The sequence below is a fragment of the Bubalus bubalis genome, chromosome 12, assembly GCF_019923935.1.
Source record: "Bubalus bubalis isolate 160015118507 breed Murrah chromosome 12, NDDB_SH_1, whole genome shotgun sequence".
Classification (NCBI taxonomy): Eukaryota; Metazoa; Chordata; class Mammalia; order Artiodactyla; family Bovidae; genus Bubalus; species Bubalus bubalis.
The window spans coordinates 68,392,100-68,410,076 of NC_059168.1; the positions used below are offsets into that span (position 1 = coordinate 68,392,100).

Sequence of the window (17,977 nt, forward strand, 5' to 3'; positions counted from 1 at the left end):
GCCTAGGATGTAAACTGGCAGGCGTGGAATGGATCATTGAATTCACTGGTCATCATGGAAGGCACTCGGCTAGTCAGTGCTGAGCTAGAACAAAAGCCTTGAGGTTCTGAGCTGGAACCTGCCAGTTCTGGGTTCTTTCCTATCTCCCCCTTCCCCATGGCTGGGTCAGTACAGTGTGTCTCTGTGGACAGAATGAAGGAGGCTTAGTACTGGAGGATGAATGCCCCTTGTGTTAGGGCACTTGCACGTGGACTACAGGAAACAAGAATTAAGCGAAGGTAAACTCAAAGTCCAGGTAATACCCTTGGTCTCGCTCTGTAACAAAAACCCTATTTTATTTTCTCATAGCCCGTAACACTCTCAGAAAGATCTTTCTGGATTGTTGTTGCTGTTCGTTTGTTTATTTTTTAGTTCTGTGACTGAAGAGTCCTCATCTGGCTTGTCTACTCCTGTATCTCTGATGCCAAGAACTCATCCCAGGTGCTCAATAATTACTCATGGGAGCAGTTAGTTCTCTGCCCTTGGAGTAGACAATAGAGGATGGAGCAAACATGTGGTCTAAGTGTGCGGAGAGGAATTGTCCCCAAAAGACATTGAGAGGTGACAAATAGATGCCAAAGTATAATAAATTTTGGCATGAGGCCAAACTGTAACAAATGTCCACTGAAATATAACAAATGTCCACCCTACCTCAAAGACTTGCAGGTAATCTTTAGTTCTCTTCTCCTTCCTTGTGCCTGAAGCAATGTCTTGACATTTTTAGGGCACAAGGAAAACATGTTTTCCCTTTTGTTGGATTTGACTCAAGAGGATGGGGAGAAGCTTCCATAATGGTGATAGGCACCTCGCACACCACTTAATACTCACACTGCACTGTGGGACTCTCCCCAATCCTTCCCCAGCTAGAGGATCCTGACTGCTTCTCCTTGATCTAGACCCAGAACTAACTTGATGGTGTGGAGTCTAACAGCAAGAAAAGAGGAGTATGGTTTTAGGAATGAACTTTCAGTGGGACACAGCCAGACAGAGGACTGAAATCCAAAGATGTCTTGATTCCTAGAAGCTGTGAGTATGTTAGGTTACATACTAATATGTATATTAGGTTACAAAGGGGAGTTAAATTGCTGATCAGTTGACCTTAAAATAAGGAGATTATCCTGGGTTATCTAGGTGAAAGTGAAAGTGAAGTTGCTCAGTCGTGTCCAACTCTGCGACGCCATGGACTGTAGCCTACCAAAATCCTTAGTCCATGGGATTTTCCAGGCAAGAATACTGGAGTGGGTTGCCATTTCCTTCTCCAGGGGATCTTCCCGACCCAGGGATCGAACCTGGGTCTCCTGCATTGGAGGCAGACGCTTTACCGTCTGAGCTACCAGGGAAGCTATCTAGGTGAGTCCAATGTAAATATCAATACAAGAGTCCTTAAAGGGGAAGAAGGAGGCAGGAGAGGTCAGAGTGATGGTGTGAGAAGGACTAATCCAGTGTGCCTAGCTTTAGCAGGGGTCCCCAACCTCCAGGCCGCAGACCAGTACCTCCTGTCAGATCAGCAGTGGCATTAGGTTAGAAAGAAAGTGTGCAATAAATGTAATGCCCTTGAATCATCCTGAAACCACCCCTCACCCCACCCCCAGTCCGTGGAAAAATCGTCTTCTACAAAATCGGTCCCTGGTGTCAAAAAGGTTGGGGACAGCTGAGATAGAAGTCAAAGTCAAGAAATACAGGAGGTCTCTGTAAGCTGGAGAAGAGAAGGGAACCCATTCTCCCCTAGGGGCTCTGGAGGGACCATACCATTGCAGACACCTTGATTTTAGCTCACTGACTTGTGTTAGCTTTCTAACCTGGAGAACTGAAGGAGAATAAATTAAACATTGTTTTAAGCCACTAATTTATGGCAATTTGTTACGGCAGCCATAGAGAAGGAATACAGGTCCCATCCCTCACATTTAACTAGGCACAGAAAGGAAGAGGGACTTTTTCTAGGTCATAAGTGTCAGCTACTTTGGGAACTTGTTTTAGATAAAGGAGTTGCCATGCTGAAAATATTCCATAAATACTATGGGAGATAACCTGGGAAAGCTTAGGATATTAAATAGCTAGTCTCAGAAATAAAATTTCCTCTGTTTTTAGCTAGCTTGCATTCCCTCTATGGAGGGTCAAGAGCTGTAAAAATTTTCAGTGACCTGATGTAATCATTGCTTGTCCTGATGAGCTGGCAGGTTGACCTTCTCAGGACCAAAGAACATCTTGGTGAAAGGTAAAACATAGGAAGTTGAGGCAGAAACCATTTTCATATAAATGGAAGTGGGGACTTTGGCATATGCACTTTTTTTTTTTTTAGGATGATTTACCCTGTATTCAGTTAGCCTAGGTAGGAAAGGAGTGGGCTTCTCAGGTGGTGCTCATGGTAAAGAACCCGCCTGCCAATGCAGGAGAGGTAGGATATGCGGGTTCAATCCCTGGGTTGGGAAGATCCCCTGGAGGAGGGCAGGACAACCCATTCCAGTGTTCTTGCCTGGAGAATCCCCATGGACAGAGGAGCCAGATGGGCTACAGTCCATGGGGTCGCAAAGAGTCGGACATGGCTGAAGCCACTGAGCACGCACACAGGGAAGGAGTATCTTAATGCAGGGCCCGTGCTGAGGCAGATACTCAGTCTGCTCTGTTGTCCAAGCTGAGGCATCTTTGTTAGCACACCTGGAACAAGGACACTGAGTTCTGGGTGGGATCCGAGTGGTTACCCTACCTTGTTTCGTGTTGATGACATTAAGCTGTTGCAGTGACAGATGTCTGCCACGATGCAGTCATCTCTGGTTTTGCCACCTTTCTTTTTCCACTCCCAGTTGTTTCCATGATTGTTCTTTTTTCTTTTGTAGTTTTCTTGGTTTATTCAAACATTTTATGGCAGCTTGATTTATAATAATATAATTAAACTTATTTTCAAATACTTTTTATTTGAGTTAAAAAAATTTATTTAAATTGGAGGATAAATACTTTACATTATTGTGATGGGTTTTGCCATATGTCAACATGACTTGGCCATAGGCATACATGTCCCCTCTCTCTTGAACTGCTCCCCCCCCACCTCCCTCCCCATCCATGACTGTTCTGCTGTTCATCCCTCTTTAGTTCAGCACATTATTTGTACTCTCAGTGACTCAGCCAGAATATGTTCATTGATTCCACGCAAGACTTGACATTTGCCTGGTGGTTCTTTTGTATCAGTGTCCGACTCTCTTTCTCATTTTGATCTTGATACTCCTCCCCCGTGCCTCTAACCTGACTTCTGGCCCAATCCGTTCCTTGGACAGATGAGCTACTAAGGGCAGAGAGGAGAAATGACCCACGTGGGGTCCCATGTTATTGGGGCAGCAGTGGAACCAGAGCCCACTTGCCTCTACTCCAGTCTTTGCCCCTCACCAGCACATTGCCTAGTGTCTCTATGGGGACATCATTGCTGGACCAGAGGCAGCCTGTGCCTTCCAGTCTCAAGACCAGCCTTGTGTTCTATGGGAAAATTACTTAATCATAAACCTCCATTCTCCATAAGCAAAATGGAGAGAGCAGAGAAGAAGCTGAGAGATATCTGGGGAGTGGTAAAGTCTGGCATGTGCAATAAAAATGAATCAAGGGAAGCTCAAGGACATCCTATTGCAAAGAGAGTGATCAAGTGCTTCTGGCCACGTGTTGCCCACGGCCACTTTCACAGATAGCTTTGGTCTCTGAAGGGACCAGGTTAAAGCTTGCAGCCAGGGTAGATCTTATTGCACCATAAACAAATGTGACTGACCTGAATTCAGTGGGCTTCCATCCCATCAACATGCTCGGGAGGGACTTCTCAAGTCCTGCTCAGCGTAGGTCTTGGAATAACCTGGCAGCCTTACTGTTATGCTCCCGGCTGTTTTTCTTTACAAGAGGTTGCAAGTCTGCAAAAGGGTTTTTCAGTCCATTTGCATTCAACACCTGCTGGATGCTACAGAAATAAAGTGATGTATACATGATAGATAATAATAAGAAATGTAGCACTTGTCATTTGTTAATGCTGCTATTCATTATTCTTTGCAGCAGTGTGGTATGATAGATTCGCGTTATCTTCCTCCTAAAGAGGAGAGACAGAGGCCTGGTGTGTGGGAATCAACATACCACGTCTTTGGTTCCTGCTCAGGATGTGCAGCCCAGAGTTCCCAGGCGCTGCTTCTAGAAGTAGCATGGCCTTCTCAGCTGTACAAACATGGCCTCTGGGAATATTCTACCCTGTGGATGCTTGTGGTGTAGTTAAGGAAGCCTCTGTAAGACGAGCAGTCTTCTAAAAGATGAACAGATGCTGGTCACTGATCACTGCATTTTATATTCACAACATTGTATATTCACTACTTGGAGAATATGTAGTGATGGGGAACTCATTGCTTGAGGCAGCACTGATAGCCAGGATGCTTCTTTAGGTTGAGCTGAAATGGGTCTTCAGTCTCTCATTTACTTCTTACAGCCACGGAGAAAGATCCTTATCTTCCTTCTTCCTAATAGTGTTTTGGATAATTGAAGCTCCCCTTTAATTATGTCTCTAGCCATTCTTCCTGTGACATGTGTCTGAGTCCCTGGACATTCCCGGTTGACTACCTGAATGTGATCCATTTTGCCCATACCTCTATTAAAGTAGAATTCCCAGAGTCAAATCGAGACTCATTCTAGATCTTTTTCTGGAGTAGCCTTGGGGTAGTCCATTCTGAAGGAGATCAGCCCTGGGATTTCTTTGGAAGGAATGATGCTAAAGCTGAAACTCCAGTACTTTGGCCACCTCATGCGAAGAGTTGACTCATTCGAAAAGACTCTGATGCTGGGAGGGATTGGGGGCAAGAGGAGAAGGGGACGACAGAGGATGAGATGGCTGGATGGCATCGCTGACTCGATGGACGTGAGTCTGGGTGAGCTCCGGGAGTTGGTGATGGACAGGGAGGCCTGGCGTGCTGCGATTCATGGGGTCGCAAAGAGTCGGACATGACTGAGCGACTGAACTGAACTGAAGTAGAAAGAAGTCTATATTGGAAGTTGGCAGACTTTTCCATTGAAGAACAGTTAGTAAATAATTTGGCTTTACAGGCCATATGGTCTCTGTTGCAGCTACTCTGCTCTGCTGGTGTAGCTTGAAGGCAGCCGCAGATAATATGTAAACAAGAGAGCATGGATGTGTTTCAATAAATCTTTATTTATGGACATTAATTTGAATTTCATATAACTTTCGTGTGTCACAAAATACTCATCTTTTGACTTGTTTTTCCAACTGTTTAAAAATGTAAAAACTGTTCTTAGCTCATCTTTCATACAAAAATAGGTGGTGGGTCAGATTTGGGCAGTGGACCATAGCTTGCTGACCTCTGGTCTATGTCTGTATTTAAGATCTGGGGATCTCCTTCAGTCAAAAAAAATACAATTCATGGTATTTCATCCATGCTGGAAATACCACCATTGATGAAGATGGAAACATTGCCCTCCATGTAAAAGGGAAGGAAGGTCAGAGGGTCTGTTTAAAAGTGAAAATATTTTGGGGTGAGGGACTCCAATCTTTACAGTCTTTAGTATGAATCACTATTAATGACTTACCTTGTAAAACGCTTGCCAGTTCATGAACACACATTATTTAATTCTATCCTCATGGAACCTGTGAGGTGTATATTAAAATATCTAGCTTCACAGTAGAGGCGGAAATCCCTTAAAGATGAAGTGACTGCCTCGGGCTTCATGGTTCAGGCAGAACTGAGGCTTAGTCCAGGCAGGTTGAATTCTCTGCTGCCTCCACTGTTAGGCCATAGCAAAGCATTTACTCAGCACCCACCTGTGTCTAGCACACTGCTAGAGAAGGAAATACAGGTGGTAAGACACAGCCCCAGACCCAGAGAGCTTAGAGCCTTAAATACTCAGGCTCAGGTATCTTAGATCTTTAGATACCTAATGTTATTGTCATTGTTTGGCTAGAAGGTAAGAGTAGGGTGCTTCTGGAGTCTCAGTAGAGGGGACCTTCACCCAGCCCAGCCATAGACTGGAGGGCTTCTTGAGGGACCTGCATGTGTTCATGCTAAGTCTCTTCAGTCGTGTATGACTCTGCGACCCCATGAACTGTAACCCGCCAGGCTCCTCTGTCCGTGGAATTCTCCAGGCAAGAATACTGGAGTGGGCTGCCATTTCCTCCTCCAGAGGATCTTCCTGACCCAGGGGTCAACCCACATCTCTTCTGTCTTCTGCACTGCAGGTGAATTCTTCACTATTAGAGCCATCTGGGAAGCCTTCTTGAGGGATGCTTTGCTCCAGTAGAGAAGGGAAGGTGGGCTGGCTTGATGATTCTGGCGTCTGGAAATGAGGGGAACTTGGGAGGGTAGATTGAACCCCTCTAGGGGATGGAACGTGAGCAGCCTCCCCAACTTTACATGTTTGCTGTGGTAGCCCTGCAGCCTGGGGTGTTCTCTGGACCAGTCCTGTTTCCTCCACATATAACTGGTGGGTGTTGAGGGACCTTGTGAAACTGTCAGGCTCCTTGAACCGAGACTTCAAGGCACACTCTGCTACCCTGGCTCAGGCTAGGAAGGCCCTCGAGAGCTAGCTCCCTCTGATCTCTCCCAGGTATAAATAAGATCTGCATAACTGGGATGCAGGAAGCAGTCCGGCTGCTTGTTATTTCTGGGACCCCTTGTATGAAATACAGGCTCCCAAGCATCACCTGTCAGATCTGCTGCCCTTTGTTTCATTAAAAATAAAACAGAAAACCCTCTAAGCAATGGCATTAAAGCGCATCTGGAAAATAACCCTTCTGCTTTCCCAGGGAAGATGTCAGTACGTCTGAGGCAGGATTGATGAAGGAATTTTTGAAGCAGTCCAGAAAAAAAAAAAGACGGATCAGGCTTCAGGGAAGTTGGCATAAGAAGTGAGAAATAAAATAACCCCAAACCAGAAAATGTGTCTGTCTCCAAAAACAGTAGTTCTAGTGGGTAACTCTTTAACAGCTGGCCTTGCCTGATTTGTTTTGGTCCAACTCAGCTATTCTAGAAGATGCAACAGTGACAGACAAATACTTTTTCTTCTTAAGCTGGTTAACATGTAATTATTAAGCCTCCTCAGCATGACCAATGACATCACTATGTCATTGGTAAGCAGACAGCATGGCCCACGTGTCTTATCAGGCTCAGGTCCAGCAGAGTGAAGGGGAGGCGTTAGTCCTGCAGGAAGCATTGAGAAGGCTAATCAGTATTGGACGGGGGTTGAGATTACAGATGCTGGAGGACAAGCGAGGTGTCATGGTAATCTAGGGTAGTTAGGAAAAGGTTTCAAGGAGAGAGCAGGGCTTATTAGAATCTAAATCAGTGGAGAAAATTAGACATTTAAGGAAAGGCATATAGCAGGCAAAAAGGCCCACCCCCCCACCACCAAGGACACGTCCTACAAATGACCTTGCATCTTTATTCCTTGAGAAGTTCGAGTCCATCCAACCTGAGCTCCTCATCATCCCTCGACCAGACTTTTAAATCTTCTGATGTCTGTACCCATTTTTTTCTCTGTTATTATAATGGAGGCTATATCACCCTCCACTTACCTTAGGCCAATGTTTCCACTTGTTCTCAGGACCTCCTTCCTTCTTGCTTTCTCATGGATGATGCCCTTCCAAAGCTATCTCACATCTCCCAGGCAGCAAAATCCTCTTTCATGTCAGTAGATCATTTTCCCATTGGTATACACACATACTCTAGTATCACCTATCTTAAAAAAAATAAAAATATTTGAACACATACTTCCCCTTGTATCACTCAGTCATGTCTGTAATCATGCTGCATAACAAATAAACACAGTGTCTCAGGCATTCGTATAATAAGTGTTTGTGTTTTGCTCATTGGCCTTTGTGTTGTGGCTAGGAGTCCACAGATCTAAGCTGGGTTTCAGGTTGTGGGTTGTGTCCTAGTCTGTTCCACATGTCATTCATCCTCCTTCATCCAGAAGCTACCCAAGGTGTGTTCTTCTTGTTGAGAAAGGCAGGAGCCACAGAGAGTGGGCCCCATCAGGCAAGCGCGTTTAAAGCCCTTGTTCAGGGCATATCTGCACATCTCATTGGCCAGATCAAGTCAGGTGTCCAGGTCCAACGTTAGCGGAGTGGGAAACACGCTCCTCTCCTGTGGGTGGTGGGAGAGAGATCTACCACAGTCTTTCATCGTCAGTGCCTTTGCTCTGTTCCTACTGATAGCCAGACCTCTGGAAGGGGTTTGCCTGCACATGGGTGTCCCCAGTTCCTCACCTCCTGTTCTGCCTTCCGTCTCTTCCAGTGGCTTCTGCCACAACCACTCCACTCTGGTCAAGGCCCCTCTGGTCAAGGTCACCAACACCGTCCACATTGTCAAAGCCAATGATGTGTTTCTACCCTCATCTTACTTTCTCCATCGCTCAGCAGCATTCCACCCAGGAAGCTGCTCCCTCCTTCCAGAACTCCTTTCTCTTTGGGAGTTCATGGCTCCACTGGGTCCTGGTTTTACTCTCCCTCCATGACTGCCCCTCCTCAGCTCCCTCTTCTCTCCACCAGCTCAGGGGTGGTGTTTCTCAGGATGGATCTGAAGCCACTCTTGTTTTCTTTCTCTAAACTCCATCACTGTTCACAGAGTTTGAGGTGCTATCTCTGTGCTGATGACTCCTGGAGGTGGGTGTCTGGCTCAGGGACTGGGTGTTCGCCTCCTCTCTATTCAGCTGTCTTGATGGTGCTGTTGGGATGCCATGCACAACCCTTGGAGTCGGTACATCCAAATGGAATTGTTTTTCTCTATAATGTGCCCCTTTAATGTCCCCATCTACAGCCATAAAGATCTTAAACAGACTGCATTGGCACCTGCCTCAGAGCCTTTGGAAGGGCTGTTTCTTCTTCCTGGAAAGCTTTCTGCCCTCCTTCTCCACACCCCACCCCTTCTCCTGGCTGGTGTCTTGCCTTTGTCCAGACCATATGGTCCAGTGTTACTACCCCCAAGAAGCCTTCCTTAACTGTTCTCTCTAAAGGAGGCCACTCCCCTCACACTGCTCATTCTTTATGTCCTGTGTTTCCTACCAGTTACCGTAATTAGTCATTCTTTCAAACTCATTTGTTCTCTTGGATTTTTTTCTGTCACTCTAACTAGAATGTACACTTCCTGGCAGGCACTCAGTAAGTATTTGTTGAATTAATGACCTTGAAAGGCCCTCGGAGATTATCTAGTCCTCTGTTTGCCAACCTACAGGCTGTGGATCCCTGGAGGACTGTGGAATTATTACCCTGGGTCCAGGAAGCCACAGTGTGCCAGTAATAATAGACCTCACTCATCGATGTACTACTGCTTTTCGGATGATGGTGTTGTAATGAATAAGGTACAAATTCATCTGAAGGTATTACTACATTCACAGGGTCTTTTTATCTTACCTTCTAACATAATTCATAGAACTCTGTCCTTAGCTGCAAACCCAGCTCCAGAGGGTTGAAGTTACTTTCTCAAGGTCACACTCTGCAGCAGTAGGAAGGTCTGGAGGGGGATGGGAAGTAAAGGTCAGGGGCCTGGGGAGCCATGCAGCCTGCTGATTAAGAGCATGCTGTGAGCAGATGCTCTGGAGAGATCTGCTTCTGCAGGCAGGCGGGCCCGTGGGCCTGGGCTGACGTATGAGACTAAAAGACAATGACCTGGAGGGTAGTAGCAGGTGAAAGGGTTGACGAGGTTTCAAGTCTATGTGCCCAGAAATCACACTTTAGCCTGGAATAGTGTGGTGTGTCCAGAGGTCTTGGAACATAGTGAAGGCCTGATGGCCAGGGTGGGACGAGACAGAGTGAGTGTCACCCACGGGCAGGAACTGAGCATTTCAATGAGAGAAGTGATGAGAAGGCACAGGTGAGCTGAGGGGCCACAGCAGTGCACAGAAAGGAAGTGGAGTGACTTCCAATGATCTCATTAGAAGGCGGTGGGGGAGCGATGACAGGGAGATGGAGAAAGTGTGATGGAGGCGGCGGAAGTCAGGGTGCAGCTTGGGTTTTCGTGGTGGGGCCACCAGTGGTCAGGCCCGGGACTGCAGAGGCAGACTCTGCGGCTGTGCTTGCGAGCATCTTTTAGAGACTCTGAAGTTTATGTCTGAGCACTGGCTCCCCTCTCTCTGTCTGGAAGCCCTTCTTGTTGTTCTGATCCTGGTTTGCCTTTTGGGATGACTGCAAGACCAGGAGTGAGGAATGGAGGCTTCAAGTCAGGCTCCTAGCTAGACAGGTCAGTCTGGCATGGTTAAAAGCTGTTAATGGGGGGATGCCCATCGATTCTGTTTGGCTTAATGGCCTGGCACCCGGGTGGGTTAGCAAATGTTGCTCAAAATAATCTTCCCTATGTATGGAGGGCTACTCTGTACTGCATGCATGCTAAGCATGCCAAACGTGCTATTTTTTAATAGTCACACCAGCTATGGGTGAGCCAGGTTATAGATGAAGAGACTGAGGTTCAGGGAGGTTAAGTGACTTGCTGAAGGCTGCCTAGTTACCAAGGGGCAGAGCCATGATTCCAGTCCTAACCTGTGGGATGTATGAAGCCATGCTTCTCCTTCAGTAGGCACCACAGCAGTGTTTCCAAAGAGAAACCCCCTGTCCATCCCACCCCCCAGGACCCAGTGAAGCTGAGCATCAGGTCAGGGTGTCAAAGAGCTTAATAAACATAGAGGAGCTGGATACATCAACCACGAGGCTTCGAACACCACACAGGATGGCTGGCCCAGGGAAGACTGCCTCCAGCCCCAGGTCCCTGGGTCCTCACATCAGCCACCATCAGTTGGGAGCATGTTCCTAATCCCCATCCCCACCCACATCTTTAAAGTTCCAGAATCAACTGGTTTTGCTTCAGCCAGCACACCCAGCTCCTCAGAAGCTTCGTTGCATGAACAGCTCACTTCTCTTAGCCTCGAATTCCACCTCACTGAGATTGCTTCCTCATCAAAAAAAAAAAAGAGACATAGTAATGCTTATTTTGGAGTCTTATGCTGAGAATTAAATGAGGGTAAAATTTGCAAAATAGCCTTGTGTGGTGGCTGCTCCCAGTGCCTGTCTGGCGTGTGTTAGCTCAGGCTGAATTTGGAGGGTGATAAACATGCAGTTTGGGGTTCCCGGGTGGTGCAGTGGCAAAGAACCTGCCTGCCAATGCTGGAGACGCAAGAGATGTGGGTTCGATCCCTGGGTTAAGAAGATCTCCTAGAGAATTAAATGGAACCCACTCCAGTATTCTTGCCTGGAGAATTCTATGGACAAAGGAGCCTGGCAGGCTACAGTCCATGGGGTCACAAAGAGTGGGACACGGCAGAGCACAGCAGCAAAAGTGCAGTTCTGTCTGTCAAGGGTGCTTTTTCCGGATTTACTATATAGCAGCAGCCTCTAGGAATCGTGTTCCTAAGCCCATCCCTAAAACCTCAGGGAACCGAGCGGTTCCTGGCAGCTTCTCCCACCAACAGCCTCTCACCAAGCATCCTCCAGGAGAGACTTGTTTCCCCTGTTGTGGGATTCATCAGCGGCAGGACAGGGAGTTGGAGCTCCATTGCTCAGTCATATCCTACACTTTGCCACCCCATGGACTGCAGCCCACCAGGCTCTCTGTCCATGGAATTCTCCAGGCAAGAATACTAGAGTAGGTAGCCATTCTGTTCTCCAGGCCATCTTCCTGACCCAGGGATCGAAGTCGCGACTCCTGCATTGCAGGGAGATTCTTTACATTTGAACCACCAGGGAAGCCTCTGAGGTTGAATAACTGCCCTCTTGTTGGGTTGCATTTAGGGTCTGGTGACGGATTATAGGGAAGGCCTTAGGCCTTGGCCCCTGACCCAGGAGACCAGGGCCTGCGCACTGAACCAGGGCTCCCTGACAGTAACCCCAGCTGAGAGCCTAGGCCTCTCTGCAGAGACACATCCCAGAAGGCAGCAGATCAGAACTCTGGGCTCGTCACACCACTTATTCAGATGCCATGCGTGAGGCTGAGTGCCCACCACCCTCCAGGTTCATGCAGTGAGTGAGGCTCTGTCGGTACCCAGTGAAGGGTTGGGAGACCAGCTGAAACTCAACGATCCCAGGAGCAGCCAGACCCGGCTTCCTACCATTGCCTCCCATCCTCTTGTTCTGTTTTCTTTAACTGGAACTGACGGGAGGAAATGATTAGACCGGGCAGCTCATTAGCGATCATTGATTTACCACATTCACTTCACCAGGTGCTGTGACGGGAAAGGCCAGACCATGATCCGCAAATAAGAAAACTCAGTTTTCCCCACAGGAAGATGCAGTACCTGCCTCCCTGACCCTGCTGGCCTCTGATGGCCACAGCTGAAGGCACTTAAGCCCACCTGCAGCTTCTGCCCCACCCCAGGCTCTGTGATCAGTTTGAAGGGTGAGAAGGACCAGCCATCCTGGTTTGCCTGGTTTAGTACTGGATAAACCACATCTTGGGAAATGGTCAGTTTTGGGCAAACTGGACAGTTGGTTACACTAGCAGGGATGATTTCATCCGCCTCCTCATCAGCAATAACTAACATTGAGCACTTCCCATGTACCAAGTTGACCTGTGCCACATATTCTAAATCTTTAGAAAGTCGATAATCCCCTTCAGGAAGCTGAGACCGGGTGACAGTTAATTTACCTGGTCAGTTTCTGCATGACTCTCTTTCCCCAAACCCCTAATTCATGTTCTTAGCAGCAGGTCAGCCTCCTGCAAGGACTTCTGTAATCCTCTGGTTCCCCCTAAAATCCTGCCTTGTCCCTGTCTCTGGCTCTCAGCCCCTGCTATGGCTGACATCCGCTGAGTACTGCAGTCCCCCAGGACCAAGGTCAGCCTTGTTCCTGACTTCCATCCTGGAACTGAACAAAAGCCTGAATTGTCACACTTGAACTTCTACCGCTGAGGCTTGGCCTTTATACCTGCACTTAGATCCCACGGGGCTGCCTGCTTGTCACTTAGTGATTATCGTTGGTGCTTGGTTGGCCTTTCTGGAATTATCTGCAACTGGTCTGGGCTTGCAGAAGGCTGCGCTCTTGCTGTGTTGGCAAGGCGTGGGGAACACAGCCCTTTTCATATCACTCTGAATATCCTATAACTAGAGAGACAAATAGACCACTGGAAATAACATCATGCACTCCAAAGGCATGTATAAATGACTTTTGGAAAGGGTGGGCTCGATTAAAATCAAATTGATTCAAATCATGATTTGAATCACTAGTCAGGAAGAGTCGATTAAATCAATATTTTCCCTTCAAAAATGCATTCGTTTTTGATATAATTTTAATGCACAGCCTTCACAACTCTGACAGAGATAGATGTGGTTTTCATTTTTAGAAGTTACATACCATGCATTTTTAAGCTGTGATTTATTTTGACATTTCGTTGAATCAATTTTGCAGCCACGTCTGAGTCTTGAGTGATGACTTGGTTATTTTATTTACCAAAGCTAATCAAACAAATGTGTATAATTTTCCCAACAAAATAAGCATGTGCACTTTTGAATGTTCAACTGTTTTTTTCTGTAAATGTAAAAATGTGTCTTTGCTGAGATGAAATTAGGCTGTTTTGGGCAGATCCAACCCCAAAACACTTTTTATAGTTGGAGTTAACTCAGTCTTTACCTTTCCTTTCTGCTTACGTGCATATTAGGAAAGAAAGGGTAAGCTTTTCTACTTTTGTGGTTCCCAAGTGATTTTAAAATTTAGACTGAATTTGTCTTCTTTGGGAGGCACTCTTGAACCTGTCAGTCCTAAAGGAAATCAGTCCTGAATATTTATTGAAGGACTGATGCTGAAGCTGAAGCTCCAATATTTTGGCCACCTGATTTGAAGAATGACTCATTGGAAAAGACCCTGATGCTGGGAAAGATTTGAAGGCAGGAGGGGAAGGGGATGACAGAGGATGAAATGGTTGGATGGCATCATTGACTTGATAGACATGAGTTTGAGCAAGCTCTGGGAGTTGGTTATGGACAGGGAAGCCTGGCGTGCTACAGTCCGTGGGGTCGTAAAGAGTCAGACATGACTGAGTGACTGAACTGAACTTGAACCTGTAGAGAAGAAATAGCTATGATCACACAAACTTGATATTTGTCCTAATCGTTGTTGAGAATCCAGTGCTTGACTTCTGCCAGCCTTTGGTACGACCTTCATGAAGCTTTGTCAGCATCTTTCGTGATTAATTGAGCTTTACCCTGTCTGAAACAAATTGTCTTCATGAGGATCAGTGGATTTTATTTTCAGAAAGTATTTTCACAACAACAAAATCTTTTAAGACATACCTTTGGAATTGGATACAGCCTTAATAGGGCTGTTTATGGAAGGGCTATTCTCTTTCCTTTTATCAGCCTGGGAAGGTTTTGGGATGGACCCCCATACGGTAGTAGAGGTCCAGGTAACTTACTTGGGTTCATCTTTTCTGATCCTATTTCTGTCCTCAACTCATGACATTTTCTCTTAGCGCAGGACCACATGAATTCTGTGCCTGCTGGGAAATCAAGTGTCTACCAGTAGATGAATGGATAAAGAAAATGTGGCTTATATATGGAATGGAATGTTATTCAGCCATAAGAAAGTTGGAAATCCTATCATCTGTGAGAACGTGGATGAACCTGGAGGACATTATGCTAAGTGAAATAAGCCAGACACAGAAAGAGCAACACTGCATGATCTCATTTATATGTGGAATCTAAAACAGTTACACTCATAGGAGCAGAAAGTGGAATGGTGATTACAGGGGGCGTGGGAATGGGGAGATGTTGGTCAAAGGGTACAAAGTTTTAATTATGAAAGATGAAGAAATTCTGGAGATCTAATATATAGCATGATGACTCTAGTTAATTAGATTATATACTTGGAATTTACTAAGAGGGTAAACTTAATTGTTCTTACCCTCCCCCCAAAGTAACTATGTGAGATGAAGGATACGTTAAAATAGAAAGAAGAGACCTGCAAAGAAAGAACCTGCATCTTTTAAGCTGAAACGGGTGCCCTCTAGTTTTGTTTTTCTAGGACTTGGAACATAAATACCTTTGTTTCACCCTGTTCCTATAGTTCTAATTGAATTGAATCATAACATTTTAGGATTGGAAAGAAAATACACATTTCCTAGTCCATCCTCAAACTAATTCTTTAGTGTAAAAATTATTGTATGTGACTTGTGTAGGTCACAAGCCTGGGACGAGAAACCCTGTCCTCTGAGTCTCCTAGCACAGTGTTTCCTGTAATAATTCATGCTTGGGTTTGAGTAATTTCTCCTCTTAGTCTCCCTCTTCTGGAAAGTAATGGTTTTTAAAAACTAATTTCCATATACAAACATCTAACTTTTGTTTATTTATAGCTGTCCTTTGCTGGACTTTCACAGAAGTGCACTTAGAGTTTAGGTATAGAATGGATATTACATGGTTTTCTGGATGCCAGATTTAGCAAATGAAGATAGGGGATGCCCAGGTAAATTTGGAGTTCAGATAAGCAATGAATACTTTTTTAGTGTAAGTATGTCCCAGATATTGCACGGGGCAATGTATGTTTTACTTATACCAAAACTTAACTGGGCTCCTGTATTTTACCTGGCAGTCCTATTCTCCCTATTATTCAGGGTAATATATTTTATTTGGTTTCCCATGCTGTTTCTAAGCATACACATGAGCACGTGTGACTGTTTGCAGGAGCAGCTCTTCCTGGCCATCATCTTCCCTCTGGATGTGGTGCCTGGGCTATGGCTCTTGGTTCAGACAAGCTGGTTTCCCAAAGATATGGTCACTTGAGCCAAAAAGCAGAGCATGCATTTCTGTTTCTTGTTGCTTGATGTTTTCGTAAATTAAAAATGGTCTACAGCTGAGAATCTGGGCCCCTCATCTCTGAATCCAACCCTGGGCCCGCTATGAAGCTCCCTTGCTCTCCCTCCAAGGGCCTGGGATGGGTGTGCACAGTGGAAGACCTGCCCATGCAGCTTCCTGCTCCAGTGGACCCGAAGTGTCTGAGTCTGCAGCCCTGTGCTCCTCTGATCTATACACTAACCCTGCTTTGCCCTGTCTTTCTGGCACCCGCTTTCTCCCAGCCTGTATCTTGTCCCGTGCCTTGACCTCCCTTACCCGTCTCTTTGTTGATCATCTTGGTGGCCTCACCAGGCTGCCCAGCTTCTGAATCTTTGCCATGAGTGAACACTGTCCTGAGTGGGCAGGAGCCAGAGCCTAGGGGCTCCCTGGTCCTGGCACTGCAGCAAGGCTGGCCCCAAGACAGCTCACGTCAGCAGGGTAAGTGGGCTGGTTTGACCTGGGTCCAGGGAGTGGAAAGAGAAACCTTTAGTAGGCCAAATCCTCCCAGGATTGCTTTGATGAGAAATTCCAATCTTGACCCTTTCTTCTAAAGTCATTTAGTTGGCTTTAACTCTGGGTGCAATTTTCTGGTAACCTTTAAAACAATAGGGTTTTCTTATCAATCTGTGTTCCTTTAATAAGGGAAGGGCTGATTAAGACAGGAATGGAGCGGCAAACCTGGTGAACTTATGTGTCTAATGTTATCAAACCTAATTACCATCTTCAAAGCCTGGCTGAAACGCGCAAGTTGTTGAGCAGGATCATTACCATTCAAGTTTTCTCCTCCTTAACAAGCCTGAACTTTCTCTGCCACAGCAGAACCTGATACTTTTGACGGTTGTCCCTACTGACTAATGAACATAATTGGTCGTGGCCTTTTTTCCAGCCTACTCATTTCAGACCCAGCACAGTCTGTGCTGGAGCCAGTCTTTTCTTAAGATTTCCTGTATCTCTGCACTTTTGCTCCTGCGTTGTCACTTCTGGCATGACGTAGCAATGTCCTTAGCTCCCAACCTGAGCCTTGTGGCCTCCCCTGGTTGCTCTTGTCCCCAGGGTGGTACTGAACCAACTCCATCTGTGACCTGGTACACACTTCCCTGTGGATACAACAGGAGGAATCTTACGTTCCTCGGCCCGTCCACAATAGCCTTTCAGTGTAGACCTACGCTGACGTGCGATGCATGTGCGAGGGAAACTAGGCAGTGCTGTGGCTGCCCACCTCATCAGGGGATGAAACCCAGAGGTGATGAAAGTGAGTGAGAAAGGTATGTATTTTGCTGGTACCTAGGGAAAAGTCGGTTTAATTAAAGAGAGATGAAGAGGTAAATAGAGATTTCTGGGGATTGTACAAGGGAACTTCTGGGCACTTTCGGTGTCATTATTGGATGATATAACTGTTTAGTATTTTAAATTTTATTTTACGACTTAGACTTTCATTTGCCTTCATGAAGGAACTCAGGCTTATCAAACAAGATTAGTGAGCATCTTTGGAGATTTGTAACAGGAATGGAAACGGAGAAAGTGATATTTAGAGAGAAGGAAAGAGTATTATTTCCTGAGATAACTGAAGGGAAAGCAAGGACAGATGTTAAGTAGGGAAACAGATGTTATAATGGAGGGAAGAAAACTGTCTGAAATGGCAGGAGCTGAGCTGAGGGTGGTGAAAGATGGGTGTGCATATTGGATTTCATAACCTCCTTGAGGAATACAGGTCAGAACCTACACTTTGTAATTAAGACAATGCCCTTTATATTCAGGCAGTGCGGGAGTACTCACTGTTGTGGCCACTGGGCATGTCACTGAACCAAAACTCTTTGTTCCCTGTTTTACTATCTATAAAATGGGTCTAAATAATGCCCCTCTCTTATCGTGAGACTCAAACAAGCTGATGTCTAATGGCTTAGCACAGTGTCAGGCATACCTAATCAGCAAAACTGCATTTATTAAAAGGATTGTTACTATAATAATATAAATAATAACAGGATTCAGTGCCTTGTCACAGGGACAAGGATGTGGTGGGGTGGTACTGTGCAGAACTCAGCACTTGTATAGGACACTTGAAAGGGCACTCTGTGTATGTCTGGCTGGGGTTTATGACCATCTAGCTACCTGAGGTGACCTTACATCCTGGTTCACCTTGGCCAGTTCCATTTATATCTTTTTCCCAGTG

The 17,977-nt window shown here is 46.0% G+C and overlaps 1 protein-coding gene and 1 non-coding gene across 2 annotated transcripts in view; one reads left to right on the plus strand and one right to left on the minus strand.

Annotated features, from left to right (window-relative positions):
• The window catches only part of GALNT14 (polypeptide N-acetylgalactosaminyltransferase 14), a 217,101-nt gene that overhangs the window by 38,155 nt on the left and 160,969 nt on the right, over positions 1-17,977 (plus strand). The gene's annotated exons all lie outside the window — the stretch shown is intronic.
• TRNAW-CCA lies at positions 1,308-1,379 on the minus strand. Its single transcript has one exon. It is a non-coding gene; the product is annotated as a tRNA-Trp (tRNA).